Source organism: Alligator sinensis, unplaced genomic scaffold (assembly GCF_000455745.1).
Source record: "Alligator sinensis unplaced genomic scaffold, ASM45574v1 scaffold727_1, whole genome shotgun sequence".
Lineage (NCBI taxonomy): Eukaryota > Metazoa > Chordata > Crocodylia > Alligatoridae > Alligator > Alligator sinensis.
The window spans coordinates 270,679-281,990 of record NW_005842981.1 but is presented as its reverse complement, the minus strand read 5'-3'; positions in this window follow the sequence as shown (position 1 = coordinate 281,990).

The following is an 11,312-nucleotide window of genomic DNA, read 5'->3' as shown; positions in this document are numbered from 1 at the left end:
AAGGTACTGAAAGCATGTTAGCTCCGTACTAGTTTTGGTGCAAACATCTGATGACTAGCTGCGCGTGCCCAGACCTCCGAAGTGGGTCATTAGCTCGTGAAGGTAAAAAGCTCATCCTTTCTGAAATCTTCCGGTTCTTTTAACTCATTGGGTATGTGCAACACTACGTTGTTTGCTTAACCATTACTCAAATGACTTAACTTTTATGGAGGCCAGGTTCTTTGGGTAGATGTGATATATTTTATTAAACCAACTGAGTAGTTGGAAAAAATAATATTTGCAAGCTTTTGGGTACAATCACCTTTCTTCAAGCAGAGGGAGTCTCTGCTGTTCTGAGATCTCCAAGGAATGAAAGAATCTATATGTACATTTACCATACAGGCCAGGGGATATTGTACCTAGAGGCCTACGAGCAGGTAATTGATGGTTATGAACTGTTATCCTGTAATCAGTGCAGGGGAACAGAGAACCTTCTTTCTTGGCCACAAAAAATATCAGGGCCCCAGCTGGGGACGGAGAAAGCCTGATGAACCCCTTGTGGAGGTTCTTTCTTTGAGAGCTTTGAACTCTGGTTCAGAGAAGGATCTCAAATAGGATCTTTGCCCCTGGCAAAAGATCAATGGGGCATCATAAGAATGGTGTGGTGGGAGTTGGTCCACTCCTTTCTTGTCAAAAATGTCTGCTAAGTCTCAATATTGGGCAGGGAGAGCTGAATATCAGCTGAGGGACACTCTAAGCAAGAGTGCAAGTAGTAGGCAAATTGAAGCAATGCTCCCTCAACCCCCATGAGATGTCCAGATTATGGAGGGACAACCAAGGGGTCCCCCGGATGACACAAAAAGTGAGGGGAATGAATCAGATCAAAACAAAGAAACTCCTGGAGGTCCCCTATCTACTATCATTACTCCTAATGGAATCATTTCTCTGATAATGAGTCCCAAGGAAAGATGGGGCCTATCCACAGCCTCTATGAGTTTGGGGTTCTGTTTTGGCCTCATTGGTATCTGCTGTTGCTCTGCTAGGGTCAAGTTCATTAAGTTACAGGAGGCCTCTATATCTGACCAAAACTGAGAGGTTGAACCCAGACTGGTGCTGCAGGTAAAGGGTGACTAGCAAGGGTGAATCTTTGATGGCATTTGAACATTTACTGTTAGTCAGAGGGGCTGGCTCAGTGGTCAGTGGAGGACCCACACAACACCCTTCTAATGAGGCCAGGCTGGGAAGTTTCCTGAAGAGGAGGCAGGCATTCCCTCCTCAGACAGGTCAGGGCCCCCAACACAATACAGGCAGACCCCTGAAAGTAATGATGAGCCTTGTCCACTGAGGGGAGTCTTTTCCTAACTGTATGTACTTGCATGAGCCCGAGCTGGCCCAGGGAACAGAGATTTGGCTCAATACTCTTGTTATCACTCAAACAGATGGACGTCAATGCAAATACTCAGATCAAGAAGTCTGCCCAAGGCTCCACCCAAGCCAACTCATCTTTAATGTGTCCCCGAAGACTCTGGGAGAAATGGAAGTGGAAGTGTTAAGCTGTCTCATTCCATTCAGAGTCAGCAACCAACTGTCTAAATTTAGTGGCATAACTCAATACAGGGCGGCATCCCTGCCTGAGGGTCTGGAGTGCTCATTCTGCAATACGGACCTGATGTGGGTCTCCTAAAATATTGTTCATGGCCTAGATAAAGTCTTCCAGTTTGTCAAGGATGTGGTCTGCTGACTCCAGAAGTAGGGAAGTCCAGGCTATGGCATCACCACTCAAAAGGCTGATAATAAGTCCCAACTTGTCTCCATATATGATAGGTAAGTTCTGAGGAAGAGATGAAAGATGAGGTGACTGATTAAATCATCCATGCAGAAGTAGCAGGGGTCTCCATCAAATCTGTCAGGTTTGGGATGAGACAATTTGGCTGGCTGCCCTGATGGACCTGGAAGTGAGTGCATTGGGCTTCCAGGGCTATAACCTGGGCTTGTAACACCTACAGAGCTTCCAGCAGCTCAACTCCAGAAATCTGCCCCAGTGGTAAATCCACTCCCTGCCCCATACCACCGTGGGTGAGTCGGACATGACTTGTTGTGAGGGTTCAGAGGGGGCATAGGTGGCCAGGCCTGCAGTAGACCACTAGGAGCAACCTGGGGTTCAGCATGGTGGGGGCACAGGTTACTGGAGTGTTGGGTCAGGGTCTGGGTTGGCAGAGAGGAGAGCGTGGGACCAAGGTCCAGGGGAGCAAAGAGGGAATAACTGAGTGATATAGTTCATGCCATAAGCCAAGGACAGGAGCCAAGAATCAGAGAACCAGTGCCAAGTTCCAAGGAAGATCCAAGATCAGGGTCAAGGAATCCAATCTGAGTCAGGGTGCCAGGGAAATCAGAGACAGCAGGACCAGTGCTAAGGTTCATGGGAGATCCAAGGTCACGGTCAGGGAAAGTCAAAGCCAAGTCAGGAACCAGGAGAATCAGAGAACAGAGAATGTGAGGCTTGCCAGAACAGACTGAGACTGTGTGAAGATGTGTCTGCAGCCTGAGGTTGCAGGTGTGCTTATAAGGGGTGATTTGTGTTTTCAGCTTCCAATCCAGTTGCCGAGACCTGGAGCAGTTACTTTAGCCAGGGATCGGGGTAGGTGTGGCAATTCAGGTGCTTGGCCCAGCTGGGCATGCCTTGTCATCAGAGGCCCTGACAGATGGTTATAAGGAGGATTTTACCTTGATCAGGAGGTTGGACTGGATGATATCCCTTCCAGCTCTACTTTTTGATGAGTCTATGGGTGGAAACAGATGTCACCTTTGTACAGCCATAAAAATGTTAAGATGCCACAAAGTAAATGTACCTTAGTTTCTCCATCTGTGAAATGGGGATCATGATACTAATTTCCTTTGAGGAGTGCTTTGGTGGATGATAAGAGGGAGGCATTTGTATTACTTGCAACTCTTTGGGCATGCCTACACATTCAATTAATTTGAAGCAATAAAACTCAGCATATATCATGCTGGAGTTAATTGCTCCTGGGCACCATATTTAAACATGAGCCCAGGACTGCAGCATGAGAAGCCAGGATGGAGCAGCTCTGGCTGGCAGGGAGCCCAGGGGGTCAGCCTTCCAGCCTGGGGCTGCTGAAACCCAGTTCAATATGCTTCGAAGGGGCTGGCTGGGGCACACGGGTGCTCCAGTGCAGGGCTAGCTTTCAGGCAACCCCCACACTAAAGCACTTTTGTGCCCCAGCCAGTCCTGTCAGTGTCTACCCGTGCACTGCTGATCACTAAAAAATTGTGCCATAGGATAGTACTTGTATTTACAAGTACTAACTTGCAGCACAGTTTATTAATTTACTGCACCCTAATAGGGCTGCACATGTAGATGCTGAGACATTAACTGTGGTGCTAGTTATGCAGCTCCACAGTACATTTTTAAATGTCTCATGTAAATGCACACTGTGTGGTTTAGATCCCAAACTATCAAAAGTGTGTGGGGGAGGGGAATGAGTACTCCCAGGGGAAGTGTGAGCATAAATGTATTCATGTGTCATGGAGCTAGGAACAGGAAGAGAAAACAATGGTCAGTAAAGGTCCTATCTGATGGTATTTTCAAGGCTTGCAGCTAAGTTGCAGATTGAGTTACCTAAAATTTGGGAAGAAACTATTTTATGGACAATGCTCCATGGCAAATTCTTTTGGAGAAGCTGCTTCTCCTTAGCAGTGCTCTCTGGAAAGGTGCTATTTGTGCCTGGAAATACAATGGCAGCCAGCATTGCACTTCAGAAAGTCACCATCTCCCAGGAAATGCTCTTTGAAAATGGAAACATTGCCAAGGCACTTAGGAAAACATCAGAAGCCTAATAGTTATAAAGTAGCTCTGTCCACAGAATGCCAGCAAGCATTATGAAGGTTTGGTTGTTCAGAAACACGAGATTTTCAGGCAGGGTTTATTTGATAATGCATGGATCCATCCAAAAAGGGGATCCCTTTTTTGGTAAGCACTCATGCATGAAATCCTGAGTTCACTGAAGTCCATGGCAAAATACTGAGTGAATTCAGTGCAACCAAGAGTTCACCCAAAGCAAAGAAGCACAGTAACCTTATGCTTAGGTTTGAAGAAAGAGAAAAGGCAAGGGTAAGAAAATTACCCCAAAGATAAAAATGTATCAAATAAATTACTATACTTACCCAAATACAATATGACCCTGGCTAAATCTACATTCCCAAAAAGAATGTATTGTAGCTGCCCTAGAGTAGGGTAAGATGCCAATAAGCTCTGTCTTGGAGGACCTTACTGGCATATTCCCAGTGTCGTCTTAAAGTGGTTACATTTATATATTACATCCATGTCATAGTGTAGTGTGTACAGGTCAGGCATGCCATGCCTTACTGCATCGAATGGCTAGACAAACCCTAAGTCTTGGGCTTAAAAGCCAGACTCAACCTGCAACAGATTCATTCCCTCCATGGATCAAGTGAGAAGGAAGGTAGCACACACCAAGGTGACAGATGCGCATGCTATGCCTTTGGCTATTGGTTTGATCCAGGTAGGCATTTGCAGATGCAGGGGAGTGACTGCTGAGCGCTGGAGAGTTGTTGGGAGGGGAGGGAGGAAGGAGGGTCAGTCTAACCTGGCCTTAGGACTGAAAGACACTGAGGGCTGTGTTGTTGTCCCCAGCTGTTCCTGCTGTGGTGTCTCACACCTGGCTGTTACTGCTGTGCTGCAGGGCTGCTACAATTTGGCTGCTTCTGTGCAGTGAGGGGCTGCTTCTGTTGGGAGAGACTCCTTGGGTGTTTGCCATTCTGGTGCCCCCTGTAAGTCAATTTACTCTGCTCCCTGTCCTGGCTTCCAGCTCTCAGCATGGACCTGGCAGCTCTGGAGTGCCAGCAGGGGCTGGGAACCCATCCCCTACCCCCACAGCAGCTCTGCATAGTGTAGATCTGGAAGCTCCAGGGGGGAGCAGGGGCATTGGAGGTGCTAGATTTAACGTGCCTTAAAAAAGGCACATTAATTTACATGTAGACACACCCATAGGGATCGAGTGTAGGCGTGGTCCCAGGGAAGACGTACTGTCCAGCATTTTACTAAGCAGTAAGCCTAATAATGTGAATTAATTGCACATGTAGAGCAAGGGTGTCCAACCTTTTTGAATGTGGGCCAGATCACGAACTTTTTATCACCCGGTGGGCCAGTGAGCCATATTCAAAGACCTCACGGGAAGCAGTATCACATCACCCCCGCCCCCCCGAAACGAAAGTACAGTGTTTACTTTCGTTTCCTGTCACAGTACCTCGAGTCTCAGAAAACAGCTGGGAGGGATGCATGGCAGCCCACGGGCCATATGTTAGACAACCCTGGTGTAAAGGCACCCTTTTGTATAAAAAAGAAATGTCATGGGGAAGTGGGGGGGGGGTGAGGGCGTAGATTCCAACCAACTGTCCTCAAAACAAATGTGTAAAGTTGATTTTGTGTGTGTGTGTGTGTGTGTGTGTGTGTGTGTGTGTGTGTGTACAGAAGACATAATAGGAGAGGAAGATAGCCAAAGAGAGTACACATAATTGCACATTATTTCACATTAATCCTCCATTAATTTGGGGAGTGGTTATTTGGGCTAACAATGATTAATTTATTAATCTGTTACTACAAGTCCCTTAATAGTATGGCTTTCTCCAACTGTCTGCTTTTACTGACATGTAGACCAATACTGTGCAGAGGCCTGTCTTATATGAGTGACATCTGCAATGCCTGTTAGAATGCATATCCCATGCACCTGGACTTCACCTGTAGGAGTGCTGCATGTTTGCCTTTTAAACTGCATAGTCCTATAGCAGGGCAGGGCATAGTCCAGCTGCCACTCACAGTCACAAATAGGCCTGTGCTATCCCAGTTTTGCTGCATCCTGGGAGGAACCTGCACCAGCTTTTTGGCTGACACCTCTGTCAGTCTGTTGCTGGAGTGCCCCCACCTGCTATCCTAGGTTGGTGCAAGCAGGCTCTGAGGTTCCCCTCCTCCCCACACCTAACAGGCAAATGCCTGTTGGCTTCAGTGGCACTCTATGTACAGCACCATAGTTGTACAGATTTTAGTGGTGCAGGTCTAACTATAGCACCACTGCACAGATCAGATCCATCATGTGTACTTTCCTGCTTGAGAAGTTCAATGGATACGTCACCTAAACTTTTCTAAGCATTTTTCCATCCCTGACCTTTTTCACTGCATGTTATTTCTGATTTTGAGGATGGTGCTTCTCTTTCAACTTTAATTTAACAGTTCTCTTAGGCTCACCCAGTTCCTCACAATATTCTTTCCATTTTGCCATCATTTGCTTTTTCCTCAACATTTCACTTCTTTTCAATGTAAAAACTTTATTTTTCAGTTTGAAAACTCTGGCCAGTTACCTTAGTATCTTGCAGTTGGTCCAATAAAAGATATCACTCAAAGGAATCATTGCCTCTCTCAGTATCTTGAACATCTTTCTTGAATCACCATTCTTATTGCTGTCTTCCTATTCTTGGCACATCCAATTAATCTCTTTTTCTTAATCTTATCTAAATTTGCGAATTGTTTACTCGGTCTTGATTTATCTAATCTTGTTTTCCTGGTGTCTATATCAGCTTCAAGCCCTCATCTGAAATCTGTTCTTCTTTCTTGGTCCTTTTCTTTCTTCCTAATGTATTCTTAGCTACCTTCATCAAGGTCTTAACATCTTGGCACTTAGCATTTGGACCTCACTCTCCCTTCAACATTGACAGTGCTCAGAATCTGTTATTGACATTAATTGCATTGCTGCTCTGTCAGTGAACTGAAGCTGAACCTCAGTACACACATCTTCAGTTTTAAACTCACAAGCAGCTAAAGCATGCACCCTAGTAAATTCTATGGTTGCAGATCAATGTTCTCCATCTGTAGGATACCAGCACAAACTCAATCTGATTTCTCAGTTGTTGGTCTGGTGTGATGCCCAAGTATGCCTTTACTGACTAGAAAGAGTAAACAGCATATAGGGTACTTGTCAGCTTTTTTCAGCACAGGTGTAATGGCCACTAGCACACTTCATTCCTTTCTCCTAATTTGAAAAGACCTAGTAGTCCCTTAATTTATTTGTTATCCTCATTTTGGGCATTGAAGTCAACACAAATCATAAGGATGTCCCTTTGGGGAGTCAAACAAATTAACTCCTACAACCACTCATAGCACTCTTCCACCTCCTCTTCCACAGCTGTTATGGTCAGGGGATACACATGTACCATCACTACATTTGATTGGCCCACAACAGATCTCACAGAAAATAATCATTCACTGGCATGTAACTTTTTTACCTAAACAGTCACTCCTGGGTAATGATTTTCACACTTTTCCAAGTATATCATGATGTGCCCTGGATAGTGGTTGAATGACCCTGATTTAACCCTCTCACTTCTGCCATACCTATTATATCTATAGTTATTGGACGTGTCTACATTTATGCATGCCTAAACCTAATGTGCATGCCTAAACCTAATGTGCATGCCTAAACCTAATATGCATGCCTAAACCTAATACTTAAGGTGCATTAAAGTGATTTATGCACCCATCTACATGTGAACATGCTAATGCACATTAAAGCATATTACATGTATGCACAGATAGCTAAGTCACGTTAGCGCATATGCAGATGTGCTAATCTGCATTAACATGGTGTGCATCCATCAATGCACACTGCAGTAATGCACATTAGCGCGTCTATATGTGCACTAATGCAACTTAGTTATTTGCGCTTAAATTTGATACCTGCATTATGCCATTTTTAATGTGTATTAAGGGCATGCACATATAGACATGTACCCTTAATGCGCCTTAAAAATAGTGTTTTTAGGATAAGCCCACTTAAAAATGGCATGTGTAGATAGCCCAGTCATTCCAATTATTTTCAGTTAATAACAATTTTCTCATCTGATCTTACTTTCCAAATCTTTCTTACTTTCTCAGATTCAGTTGATTTCAATACTCTCATTCTCCATCCACAGCAGAGCTTTAAGAGTTGAGTTTTGCACTATCAGAAAGGCAATTTTACTTCCTTTTAACTTCAGGCATTTTTGACTAATCACTTCGTTTTATCAAAATCTCCATGGCTAAGTGCCCAATGGCAGATTGCACGGTAGATTATTTTTCTGTGCATTAGCATAATGTCACAATTTTTTACATGGTGTTTTAACGCACAGTAAAATAATCTACTGTGCATTAAAATGCATGTGTAGACGCACCCACTGTGGGGTAAGAATGCAGGGTTTGGGGCATGCAGCAGTTTGTGCTGGAATAAAAGAGTGCCAAGCACATTTATAAAAAGTCTGCTTCAAATCTGGCAAACAGGGTGATATCCATTTCTGGCATTGTGTTTATTGTTGCTATTAGTTATCTTTAAAAACATACTCATCTGCCATTCTAATCATGAATTATTCAATTAACTTATTTAGTATCCATCCTGTATTCATCTATTCACATGCACAAACACATTCATATATATATGCAGTAGATTCCACTTTATTACCCATTGGTTATTCATGTGTTGTTGTTATTTGCATTTAGCTGTTTCGTCGAAGACAAATACATTTCCTGTCTACCATATTTTCTTGCATACAATGTGTCCCAGAATAAAAAAATGCACTTTGTTTCTGAAAGGCAGAATGAAGAAAAATGAGTCTTTCCTTATAGCAAAGAACTGAATAGCAGCAGCTAGAGCACTGAGCCTGCTCATTGTTCTGCTCCCTGTGTATAACATGAAGATTTTGCTTTTGCTTGGTAAATGGCAGATATTGTTCTTACCCTACTTCTCACATGTAATTCACACTTGTTTCCACCAGGTGATTTTTGAAAAAAAGGTGTGAGTTGTATGCAAAAAAATATGGCATTCAATTAAATTTTGTTTGGTTATTTGCATATTGTATTGTAATATATTTCAGCTTATTGTGCAAGCTGAAACTACTAGAAAATGCCAGTTAAATAACTCAAAGTCTAAACAGTGCAAGGAAAAAGATTTATGCTCCCAACAATTGATCACAATGCCCCAAATGATGAAATATGTGTGAAATCTTATGATTGATTATATATGACTTCATGGTTTTTTTTATAAATGAATAAACACATTTCCTTTTTTGATATATGCTTAAAAGGTTTCCTGTCATTAACCATGTATTGGCTATCTTAGATCATTCTTTCTGCAAAAAAAGAAAAATGGTTTACTATGTATGGGATTTTTTTTTTTTTCATTATTTACATGCATGAGGTCAAGTGTAAGGGCACAATGGGACATAAGATGTGACTGAACCATAATTGCTATAAATTTAAATTTATTTTCCAGCAAATCTAAGATTTCATTAAAAAGGGGTTCATAGAGTGACCTGAAGTGCAGTACTGCATTATGATCAGAAAGAATGCTATCCATATATGATCTATTTTTTATTGGGTTTTCTTATTATTATTTTTTCCCATACCCATTGGTATACTATGCTTATTTGCATAATGTTGGAAGAAAAGCCTTGAAAGTAACAGAAATCACTGTACACATACATAAAGAAATCCTGCTAATGATTTCAGTATGAGACTGCAAGCATTACTTATATATAAAGTCTGCTCTGTATCATGAAGTGGCTGAAGCACTGAAATCTACCATGTCAGTGTCACCACGAGGAACATACTGATTCAGAATAATGGGCCAACTCATTCCATGTCCATGACACCAATGGGTGCCCAGGTCCAAATGTTTCCAAGGAAAGTAGCTTGCTAATAGACATATTAGCATAACTGTTTGTAAGGGAAGTGAGTTCTTGAACCCAAGAAGCTGATTAATATTCCATCCAGTTTTGAGCCCTGCTAAGGATTTGCAACACTGGGTGTTTCTGGACTTCCACAGGGCACTCCTGATGCAGGACACAAACTGATTGAAGAGGACCAATGGGCTCCCCTGGTATTTAGTCAGGTGTCCCTATAGTTCCACCTCTCTTGACAGCTGTTTGATCCCTGTGACTCTTCACAGAGCCACTTTCTTTTCTTCCATACCTCCTTGGTGTATGAGCAAAGCCATAGGAGGTGGTTGATAGTCTCTGTGGCACCTTGACAGATTGCCCTGAGGCAGCTCGGTCTCCCTAGTTGTCCCTCTCTATGTCTCCAGGATCTCACTGGAGTGCTCAGTGGGCTATCAACCAGTTCAGAACTCTGTGGTCTTTACACAGGTCCTTGTGGGAGATGCATTCCCACATGGCTTGGCAAACATTGCCTGGAACCAGGTCCATGGGCAGCATGATGTCTTTGCTTCTCACCACCTTCTGGATCTTCTTGTGGTTGGCCATGGTTGTGTGCCCTGTGCTCTGCAGACCATAAAGATACTCCCTGTCACGGCGCACCTTGCTGCCCCGCTCCTAGAGAGGGGAAAACTGCCAGAGGAAAAGCTCTGGCAGTGCATAAGGAGCCCTAGCGGTGATTAGGGAGTACAGCTGTGGGTTGCCGGGGCAACTAATGCGAGTCAGCTGGCCGGAAGGGGCAGAACCCGGCTCTTATAAAGCCCAGGGCTGAGGCCAGATGGGCAGTTTCCTGCCAGCAGCCAGAGAGGCAGGAGCTCTCTCAGCCATGACATAAGAAGCAATGAGAACTGCAAGTACTGCTTGAGAAGAGTTACAGAAGGCAGCTCGGGAGGCTTGAGCCGGGGTGTTATGTTATAGCCAGGCAGCTTCAATTTGTGTTACAGCCTAGGGGCTTGTGGTTTTGGCATTATTTATTACACTGGTGGTTTGGGTGAGGCTATAGGGGTTGGAAGAGGCCTCATTGGGGTACTCACAACAGAGTGTGAGGACCCCAGCCCCCGAGTGGGCGCAGCATGCTTATAGGGACCGACGGTGGTGTGGGGGCCCTAGCGCCAGTGAGGGTGCAGCGTACTCAGGGGGAACCCACAGAGATGTATGGACCCTGGCGCCAGTGAGGGTGCAGCTTATGGGGTGCTTAGCCCCCAGCCCCAGAGAGGGGGCGTTTGAGAAGCCCCAGTGCGGGCCTAGCAAGCCCCAGAGCGGGGCAACTATTGAGAAACCCCAGTGCGGGCATAGCGAGCCCTGGAGAGGGGCACTTTGGACAAGCCCCAGGGCAGGCGTAGCAAGCCCTAGAGAGGGGCAACTTTGAGAAGCCCAAGTTGGGCACAACGAGCCCCAGGAAGGGGCAGCCTTTTTAAGAAGCCCCGTGCAGGCATAGCAAGCCCCAGAGTGGGGCAACTATTGAGAAGCCCCAGTGTGGGAGTGACGGCCCCAGGAAGGGGGCAATATTTTAGAAGCCCAAGTGTGGGTACGATGAGCCCCGGGAGAGGGCACTATTGAGA